The sequence below is a fragment of the Pteropus vampyrus genome, unplaced genomic scaffold (genome assembly GCF_000151845.1).
Source record: "Pteropus vampyrus isolate Shadow unplaced genomic scaffold, Pvam_2.0 Scaffold100, whole genome shotgun sequence".
Classification (NCBI taxonomy): Eukaryota; Metazoa; Chordata; class Mammalia; order Chiroptera; family Pteropodidae; genus Pteropus; species Pteropus vampyrus.
The window spans coordinates 2036385-2047996 of record NW_011888881.1 but is presented as its reverse complement, the minus strand read 5'-3'; the positions used below and the strand labels follow the sequence as shown (position 1 = coordinate 2047996).

General features: G+C 37.7%; 1 pseudogene; it reads left to right on the top strand.

The window, feature by feature from the left end:
- Positions 1-2050: 2050 nt before the first annotated feature.
- Positions 2051-2166, top strand: LOC111742762 (annotated as a pseudogene).
- The last annotated feature ends 9446 nt before the right edge of the window (positions 2167-11612 follow it).

The following is an 11612-nucleotide window of genomic DNA, read 5'->3' as shown; positions in this document are numbered from 1 at the left end:
CTGTTGAGCAAACATTAGTGTCATTAGATAGGACACGTGTTGTTGACTTACACTGTTAATAACACTAATAATCAGGATGATACTAGCAGCATGACACCATTCACTTTACTGGTCTTATTTTACAGAAAAGGAAGCTTGAGGTCAAGGTCACACACACAGCTAACTAGTGGCCAAACTGGGATTTGAACTCAAATATAATGCTTCCAGCATTTTTGAGGGTTATCTGGTGACAGGTAAGCAAGGGTCATTATTTGTCCAGAAGCTTGAGATCAAAAGCTGGTCTTCAGTGCCCAGAACACGACCATCTTGGAAATCTTCACGCCCGCCTGAAACTGAATCCCTACTGGGTGCTCCCGAGGGGTGTGGGGGGTTCCGCTTCATCTACCGTCTGTCTGGAGCATGTGCTCCCGCCCTAACTCTAGAGTCCCATCGATCGCGATGGTGACTACCTACTGCGGAGCACGCGCCACGCCGGGCACCGTGCTCATCATTTCAGCCGCATCGCGAGCCCACGGGGCAGCTGTTCTCATCCCCACAGCACCAGTGAGGAGAGCGGGGCTTGGAGGGGTTCACAGAGCACTGGCAGATCTAGAACTCAAATTTCGGCCTGTCCGACCCAACATATACTTGGATGCTACCCTATACTGCTTTATTGTATTAAGTCAATAATCACGGAGCACCTACTGAATCAGGTCCGGAGCTGCGTTTAGAGGGCGTAAATAATAATAAGGAAGTCTGCAGTCTAGAAGTAGAGACAGGTAAATAACTGGCAAAATAAATACAAGAGTTAAGCAACATACAAAGTAAACAGCAAGGGGCAGTTACTTTGCCTAGAAGATCTGGGACAAGGCTTCGCACACCTGGGACCTGGACGGTGCGCCAGGCGGTGCCATCGCAGGGTAAAGGAACACCCGGACATGAACAGTGTATGGCAGGTGATGTTAACGTCCCGGTACCCTGGGCATCTCATTCTCCCTCATCACCACACTCTGACAAGTACTTTACAGGCCTGCTTCCTCCAGCCTTCTCCTCATACCCATCCTGCTACCTTCACCAGAAAAACGAAGCTCCCCTCCAGAGTCTGCCAAAAAACAAACCCCAAACCAGAAATTTTTGTGTTCCTAGGAAGGACAGAATAGCGAAGCAGGAAAACCACCACTAACGCAGACTTAAAGCACTGAGTAACAGTGGCGAAGAAAGCTAAAAACACATGTGGAATATCACGAGAGGTCATGTCCAGTTTTCAAAGTAGCCTCGGGTACAGGACTTGGAAGGGCTGTCCTCATCAGATGGCAAAGCAAGATCCTAAAGGATCTGTCTGTAAACATGGACTCATCATAACCCACCTTTTTTTCCACAGAAGAGAACATTCAGGGAGAAAGATGGAGTTGAATTCCAGAACTATCTAAAAACTGTCACTTAACCTTCCTTTACTTTATATAAGCCAATGAACATCTACTTAACAAGGAGGCCGAAAGACTCATACCATGCGCTGTGTGTGAAAGCACTTCACGAAATGGCCAACTGTTTGATTAGCTAAACAAATGAAAATATTTTTACTGAATGCCCCCATGAGCTGGAGAGAGAGGAAAAGAATGATTAAGAAACAGCAGGATGTCTAGAGATGACCTCTTCGCTCCTGATCTGTAAGATCGACACAGCCACTGCCTTTCCCATTTCATGGTAATGTCTACTCGCTCCAGAGTCGCTGCTGACTCTGAGCACTGTGAATCCACAACGGACTGCACTGAGTCTCCAGGCAGACATCTCACAGCCTAACTGGGACCTGCGGACTGAGGACCACGCTTCATCTTTTCAACCACTGGTAATACAATCAGTAATGTAGTAACCTGACAAGAAAAATGATATTCTGAATCTGACACTATCTACATGTTTACGCAGCACCTCAGAAAAATCCCAAGAGATCAGATAACCTTTATGTTTAAAGCACACAAATAGAACACGGTTGCATAGTGTAGTGGTTAGCAAGTCTGCTTTACACGCACGCAGAAGGTCCTGAGTTCACGCCCCAGTGGAGCCATGGCCCATGGTCTACGGCCATGCCACCCTGAACAATCCCGATGTCTGATCTCGGAAGCTAAGCAGGGTCAGGCCTGGTTAGTACTTGGATGGGAGACCATCTAGGAAGGCCAGGTGCTGTAGGCATAAAAAATAATAAATAATTTAAAAAGAGAGAGAGACAAAGCCCCACTCCTATAGAACTTACATTCATAAAGAGGCAAAGACAATAAACAAGTACTTTCTGATGGTGATAAGTGTAGTAAAATGATGATGAATGATGAAGGTGATATGGCTATAGCTAGAATGACAGGAAAATTTAAAGGTTAAAACTGGCCACACTGTTTGGCTCAGCTTCTGGAATGCTAAAGAAAATTTCAAAAACGAAAATTTCAGAAACAAACATTTCAATCATTCAATAGTGAAAAATGATAACTGTAAACAAAATATACATATAAGGGTTAATTAAAGCCTGTAACATCCATTTGATTTAATATTTTTAGAAAAGGGTAGATGCTGGTTCTGGATTGAGGGAGGAAGGGATCAAGAGTTCCATCTTATACTGACTGGACTTGAGCTGCCTATCAGCCATCAAAGTGGACAAATCAAGCCGACTTCATGGGATCACTGTAGGTACAGTGTATGTGCAGCACGATCCTCCCACTGTCACCAAGAAATGATGTACTGGGCATTATGCTAAGTGATGTAAGTCAGAAAAAGACAAATATTTTATGATCTCACTTATATGTGTGTGTGAAAGAAAAACAGAAAACTGGAGTTGGTGTTATTAAGAGAGCAGTCTAAAATGGAGCGAGGAGGCCCCCAGGAAGCTAATACAGTCCCTCCATGTGAAATTAACTTTTTATACTTTTGAAATGGCTACATCCTGATATAGCTCTTAGAGCTGGGTCTGCATCACTGAACTCTCTATTAAAAAAGAAGCTTGTCACCTAGCAATAGACATAAGCACTGAAAGATGAAATCTGCCCGCCGGCACCAACCAGAGCAGCTTGTGATATCCTTCTGGAAGCTTCACTTCTGTCTTTATAAACTCGGTCTCCTTCTTTCCCCCTCAGAACACAGCTGGAGTTTCTACCCAAATCTGTGTCTCCTAGATTTGTAATTCTTTACAAGACCCCCAAATAAAGTTTTTGTTTGCCTTGTAGCTCTTGGTCAAAACTGACATGTGGAATCTAAAAAAAAACAAAACCAACCAAACAAACAAAACAAACAAAAAAACCTGAACCCATAGACAAAGGAAATATATTGGTGGTTGCCAGAAGTGAGGGGTGGGCAAAATGGGTGAAGGGGTCAAAAAGCACAAACTTCCAGTTACCGAATAAATAAGTCCTGGGATGCACTGTACGGCATGGTGATTATAGTTAATAATACTGTACTGCATATTTAAAAGTTGCTAATAGAGTAGACCTTAAAATTTCTCGAGAAGCATTTGAGATCTTGCTTCCTGACATGTCGTCAGTTTGGCTCACATAAGCTCTTAAAAATTAAAAAAAAAAAAAAAAATTTAAAAATTCTCATCATGAGAAAAAAAATTTAACTGTGTAGTGATGGATATTAACTAGATTTACAGTGGTGATCCTGCAGCAGTGTATACAAATATCAAACCATTATGTTATTTACCCGAAACTAATGTAACATTATATTTCAATTATATTTGTATATATAAACAGACGGGGAAAAACCTGGAAGGACATACAGCTTAATAGTAATAACGATTAAATCAATGGTATTAAAGATTATTTTTTTGTTTGTATATCTGGACATTCTATTAAACATCACATATGAATTATGTGTATTCTTTTTAAGAAACAAATGATTTTTTAAAATTCAGTTACTGAATGATGAAATAATAAGATCGAAAAAAGGAAACCAAAATCTAGTGGAGTGAAACAGCTAGATTTTGGAGGGAAAAAAAGAGCTTTACTCCATTTCCTAGTTTTTTTCTGATGCTGATGTATTTATAAATGATGACATCTATAGATTTGCATTAAAACATTCTCCACACAAAATTGAGCTTTCCAGAGAAAAATTAAAAAGTAGGTCTAGTGATCAGTGTCCAAACCAGATCTTGAGCCACCTTGAGAGCAGAGATTCTGCCAGAAGCTCCTTCTGGCCCAGCATGCATGCATACGTTCTCGAGAGCCCACTTCTCATCGGGGAGAGAATGGGCTGACACAGTCACACAGTATACTGCCTGCTGGGGCTTGCAAATTTGCAACTGTCAACAGTCATTAAAACCACCAGAAGCTTAAATTGGGGTTTAAAATATTACAACCAACACATGAGAATAAACAGCAATATTATGCTCTTATCCAAACTTAAAATCTCAATGCACTTGTACAGGTCACCTAAATTCTAGATGGCAGACACCATTGCCAAGAGCTGCTCTTTTCTTCCTGTGGGGGGCAGTCTACTTTTCCATCTCTCACCATAAAGCTGCAAACCACCTGTTTTCCTTTTGGCAAGAGGCTGGGATTTTAGGACTGGCACTTTATATCGGAGCCCTTATATTTTTGTTTATCTCTGATCGATGCCTAAGACTTCTGATTCCAGGTACAAGAAAGCACTCATTGTCAGAAAGGTTCTCACAACCATCACCAACATCAAACTGAAAAACAGCGAAGTTAAATGACTTGTCCATAGTCCGACCATTAGTCAGTGATGAAACAATCAAAAGAACAACTTATATTTCCAGCTCTGTTCGGACTGTTTCCACAACAAATACTGGACTTGTATACCAAGGAGAAGTATGTAAGATCTAATTTCATCTTCTAAAAGGAAGAACTATTAGTAGGTCCATCAACAATTATCAGCCTATACTGGAGGCTAAAACATTTTTTCCCACCGGACCCATCTGCTTTCAATTAAATTCAACATAATTATAAAGTTCAAAATTTTCCCAAGAATTAAAACGAAAGAGAAAAGGCTTATTTCCTAAACAAAAAAGCTACTACTATTTAAAATATAACCAAGAGAAATCGAAACGGCAATTGAACATAAAAGCTAATAATTAAATCTTACTCCTAAGATGTAACAGTCATCATTTATTGAGTGCTTACTATGTGCCAGGCACTGTGCTAATCACCTTGCATAGATTCATTATTTAATTCTTAGAACTATTCTACCAGGAAGTTCTATGACCATCTACATTTTACAGAAGAGGAAAAAATGAAAAATAGACGCTAACACAAGCGATAAATAGCCAAGTCCATATTCAAATCAGAATCTGCCAGGCTCCAGAATTCTCATTCTTGACATTATGCTTCACTTGGCATCCTGAAACATGAGCACAGATTCATAAGACATTGTTTCTTAATTTTGTATTTTGAATATAATATTTGTCCATTTGAAACTGAGCCCCTAGTGCATGGCAGGCACTGTTTTAGGCATCTGGAATACGCCGTGAACAAAAGAGACAGAAATCCCTGCCCTCAAGGAGATCATATGATGGTAGTCCAGCAGCTAACATCTACGAAGCACTTCCTACATGCTTTGTTTTGAACACTGTACAAAGTGTTTTACAGGTATCAACTCATAACAACTCTACGAGGTAGAAAGTACTATTATTTCCATTTTACAAATGAAGAAACAGACATCGAGGGGTTAAATAACTTGACAAAAATAACACAGGTGATTGGAATCTAAATAGTTTGGCTTTCAGTTCTTCTGTGCCATCCTAACTCAGGTAGCCACCTGATTTCAACATATTCCAAATAAACTCACCACACCACATTCATATGCCAACAAATTTCAACTCAAAATATATTCTTATCATAAGCATAGCACACTGGCAGATGCTAAAGTAACTGTTATCAAGTGAACAGGCAAAAAAGACATCTTTAGCTTCATTTTGCCAAGTATCACCTAATTTTTTTTTTTTTAACAACAAATGATTAGTTTTCTAATCCAGTTTAGGAGGAAAGGCCTCAATTTTCAAGCAGAAATGTCACTACTTATATATCTGAAACCTAAAATTATTGTCAGTAATATAATTTTTTAAAATAACAAAATTCTTAGAGATGATTTTTAAATGAACCCTAAAGACTTTTTAAATTAACAAAAAAGTTCCTTTCAGGAAATGAAAAATGTTATTCTAGTATATAAAACTGGGCAAACTATGTAATTGGATCCAAATACAAGATCCATTATCTAATTTAAGAAACAGTATAAACTGAAAAAAAAAAAAAAAAGAATAGAATATAAGTCCTGTGATTTTGACTTTGAGGAAAAAAATTAACTCAAAGTATCCCATTAGAGATTTCCATTTTGGCTGGTCACATCTTAGAAAAACTAAACCCTGGATACCGCCTTAATTTATCATTTAATTTTAACCCATTCAGCAAATAGCTTAGTATGTTTTTCCTTAGTTTTTTTTTTCCACATATGAGCTTTAAAGACATGAATCAACTTTTATAATTATACTTGTGTTTTAAAAAATTCATATGCTATAGCCTCAAAAATGGTCCACTTGCAGATTTTCTTAGACTCTGGTTTAGAAAATAATATTTTTTAAGCCTCTCCCCACACCAAAAAAAAAAAAAAGCAGCATCCCACATGGTAAGGATCACATGGAAATATGCCAAAGTTCTGGAATATAAACTCCTAATGCAATCTACTAATAAGTTTAAAACAAATTAGACCGTGATACCTAAAGGAAATGAGTTGTATTTGTATGTTTTGCCTGCAAAGTTCTCTGAAAAAGAAAATTGAAAAAGGAATTTTGTTTTCTATAGTCTGTCTTAGCAGCTGCTGACACATAAATAGGAACTTCGTAAAATGTTAGACACAAAGAGCAATTACCTAATAGGACAGTTTAAAAATACTGTTGCTGTTTCACCTTTTCAACAAAATCAAATTACGTTTTGCCCCCAAAACACCAAAGGACTAACAGTTTAACTGAAGTCCAACTTTATACATGAAATCTGTTCGGAAGACCTTCTCGGTGGGAATGCATACTTTCTATAAAGTGATTTGGCCATCTGATGTGAAATATATTCATATCCTTTGACCCCGTGATGCCAACTCTGGAATCCATCCTCAGGAAATGCAGATCAAACTGATGTACGACAGCCAAATCCTGGATATCGCTCAATGTCCAATAAGGAGGAAATGATCAAACATATTACAACATACACACAGGACACGCCGTAACAGATGAAGGCATTAAAACAGGTTTTACACTCCTAAAATTTGTACAGAACCACAAAAGATCCAAATAGTCAAAGAATTCTGAGAAAGAACAATGCAGGAAGCATCACACTTCCTGATTTCAAGCTATACTATAAAGCTATAGTCATCAACAGTATGATACTGGCATAAAAACAGAAATGAACCCAAGCATACATGATCAACTAATATTTGACAAGGGAGCCAATAATACTCAGGGGAGAAAAGACAGTCTCTTAAATAAATGGTGCTGGGATAATTGGAAATTCACATGTAAAAGAATGAAATTGGACCCATATCTTACGCTACTAGCAAAAATTAATTTAAAATGGATTTGAGATTTAAATGTAAGACTTGAAACCATGAAACTATAAGAAAACCTAGAAGTAAATCTCCTGGACATGGGTCTTGGTAATAATTTATTGGATTTGATACCGAAAGCACAAGCGACAAAATAAAAAATGAGCAAGTGGGACTACATCAAACTAAAAAGCTTCCGTGCAGCAAAAGGAACCATCGAAAAAGCAAGAAGATAACCTATAGAATGGTAAAAAAAAAAAAATTTGCAAACCACATATCTGATAAGGGGTTAATATCAAAAATATAAAAATAACTCATACAACTCAACGGCAATTCAATAGTTAAAAACCAACAAAAATAACAACACAATGAACAACAAGCCAAAGACCTGAAAAGACACTTCTCAAAGAAGATACGTGAAAGACCAACATGTACATGAAAAGCTGCTCAACATCACTAGTCATTAGGGAAACGCAGTATCGATCACCTCATGCCTGCTGGAATGGCCATCATCAAAAGGACAAGAGATAACAAATGCTGTCTTGGATGAGGAGAAGAGGGAACCCTCCCGCACTGTTGGTGGGATTGTAAATTGTCACTATGGAAAACTGTATGGAGAATCCTCAAACTGAACTCCCATATGATCCAGCAATTCCACTTCTAGGAATAGACTCAAAGGAGATGAAAACTAAGTCAAAAAGATATCTGCACCCCCATGTTCATAGTAGCATTATTTATAAAAGCCGAGACATGGAAAAAAACCTAAGTTCCACTGATAGGTGAATGCATAAAGAAACTAACATGTACATATGATGGAATATTATTCAGCCATGAATAATGAGGAAATCCTACCATTTGTGACAACATGGATGCACCTTGAAGGCATTATGCTAAGTGAAATAAATTAGACAGAGAAAGACAAATACTGTATGGTCTCACTTATATGTGGAATCTAAAAAATAAAAAACCAAAAAAACCAAACTCACAGAAAAAGAGATCAGGCTAGTGGTTAGCAGAGGAAAAGGGTGGGGAAGGGGAACTGGAGGGAGGTGGTCAAAAAGTACAAACTTTCAGTTACGAAATAAAATAAGCACTAGGAAAGCTGCTGAGAGTAAACCCTGAGAGTCCACACGGTAAGGAGAACCGATCCCCCTTCTTTCCTTTTTCTTTTTATTGTCGCTATGTGAGAAGGTGGGTGTTGGCCGAACCTACTGTGGTGATCACTGCGCGGCGTGGGGAAGTCAAACCATCATGCTGCACGCTGGGCTTCTGAGATTCTAGGTGTCCAGGAGAAGCGAAGGAGAGGGGCTGGGGTGGCGGGTAAAGACCTCTGAGGAGAGGCTCTTGGGCAGGATGCCTCGTGGCCCACGACTCATTCAGTACTGGAAGAATTCCTCACTGGGAGGCTGGCTGGTGTCTACAGTCAAGTCTGAGATATGTTAAACTTTAGACTCGAGCCACAGCAACTTTTCTTTAAAAACTGTTTTGCTATTCTTACCCCCAAATAATTAAATAATAAGTACTCTGCTAAAACACAGAACTATTTTTACTTTTTAAAGATATTGAGTGTAGTTCCATAACCTAACCATGCCTGTTAGCCAGTTATTTAAATGTCCCAACATAATATAATATTCCATTACTTCTACTTTCCATAGATTATCATTTCTTCCCCTAATTCATGTCCACAAATACACACACACACATATATTCATTCCTCAAATTTTAGTAAACCTGATTTAAGGTGCTTCGCTTTAAACTGCTATCCAGATTCCTAAGAGGAGTTTATACATAAAAATATTTTTAAAGAATTAAGGTTTTTCAATTCACAGCTCTATGACACTCACCTCGACTGGATCTGCAGAGGCAGACAGGAAAAGCAGAGTGCACTGGCCCTGGGTTCTAACTTTATCTCTGTTGCTAATGAGCTTTGTGGCCTTAGGAATTTCATTTAATCTTTCTCCTAGCTACATCTATAAAATGAGGGTAAAAATAAAATAATTCTAGGTTCAGATTTCTACAATCTTCTCAAATATCTCCTTTTCCTAATTCTCATCCTTGGATTAACCTTTGTGGGTGGTATCAACACTTTACAAAAATGTAGACAATTTTTTATACCACTACTCACTTAAAAAGTACACAATGTCTATAAAGTGTATCCTTTCACATTTTGGTAGATCCTATGTAACATTTCTTAGTAACTATCTTATAACCCATATGAAAGTCTCAGTTAAAAATTAAAGATTGCTCCACATACATTACACACATAGGGCACATGATTTATTATGCAATAACTTCCAGAATACTTAGCAATGGGCACTATTTTATTCCCTAACGTGAATGAAAACATTAAAGACTAGAGGTGTTTCTTTTTTTAATATCCAAAATAAAGAGAACACTATGTATATCCAGTGCCTCTACTACAATATTAGATAAAATGAAGTATAATTTCAGTTTTAAAACTGTAAGAATATGAATTTTAGGACTGAAACTCTTTATAAGTAAACTGCCTAATTTCAGAATGGACCAAACACTACATATAAGTATGTCAGCTTCAAGAACCATTTGAATAAGTTAAATAACATCCATTATTATTTTTTCAACTTTTTAGGCAGAAGATAGAGCCACCTTTTAATCTAATGTTTACAAGAGTTGATTTTTACCCAAAGAAAATTGGCTTCACCTGAAACTTGTCATGTCTGGGAAGTTACTTGTTGAATGTGAATAACAGAGACACAGTGCTCAACGCATCTGTATTTGAGTCTATAAAACAAAGGTTTTGTATATAAAATATAAAGAACAGTACCGCTGATCTTTTAAAAAGATAATGCTACATTTACTATTTTGGACACATTGTTTCTACCTAAAAGTCTGTAAAATCACCTTTAATTACTAACCTTTTCCCTATCCTCAATATATTCTATGAGAATCACAGATTAGGCTAGTTTGAGGTTTAAAAAGAAAAAGTGTGAAATTTACAGATGTCTTTTTTTTCCCAGGATCTTAGCCAATACATAGTCAATTATAGTCCAGATTTTTTTCTTAAAGGAATTGTCCACACCATAATTAAAAAAAAAAAAAAAAGTCTCATGTTAAATGAATAGTGGAACCACTGGTTCACTTTGAGTTCAACAGCTTTCCAGAAGTTTTGTTATTAAAATCTTCAATGCAAAAACAAAACAAAACAAAGGTGTGTGTGATGTGGTGTGTTACCTGCCACAATCCACAAATCCACTACTGCAGCCCACTGGATATACAGAGATTTAAAGAAGGAATGACCCCAGCTAATTCCCTTCTCGACATTTTTCAAAACAATTTTTCTGCATTAAAGGAAATGTACCCACCACAAATAATAAGTTTACCAACTACCTAGCCCCTTCTATGGGCAGGCATGATGTTAGTTACTTCACATCTGTCATTTCACTTACTCTTCAGAGCAAGTCTGCAAGAAACATATTATCTCCACTTAAGAGATGAGAAAGCAAAGACCTAAAAAGGATACAGGCTGATAAGGGGCCAGAACCAGACGGGAACCCAGGGTGCTCATTGTTATCAAGCTACAGGGTTCTGAGTTCCTCAATGATTTACCAAAGTTTTCTTTGTTTCCCAAGCATAACCACTTGTCTGTAACAAATATAACTGATTGTAGTAACACACCCATCTACGCTATAAATTGATCCAGTCTTGTTAAAAGGGTAGGCTTTACAAGGAGACTCCAATTCTTATCTCAAGGGAATATCAGAAAATTTACAGTTAACTGAGCTCATCTACACTCAGGCTGGTGTTTTTCATATCGTATAAAAGTTCTAACACGGATACTTAGCTCAAAATTTTTCCTTATTAACTTTAGTGGTATTACATACATAGTCCATCCTACTATACCTGTTGAAAGATAGTCCTCTCAAGCCAAATAAAATTGAATTACAAAGAGGTAACTTGCCTTTATACTTATATGCAACATTCTTCAAAGGCAATTTGTATTTCAGTTCCTCTCTTTTCCTCCAAGTCTTATTCATTCCTGTTGCTTCATTACTGCAAGGACTAAGAGTCACAAGTCGCCTGTTTCCTCCAATAAGGGAGCTGTGTTTGAATCATTCCTGTGACCAAAC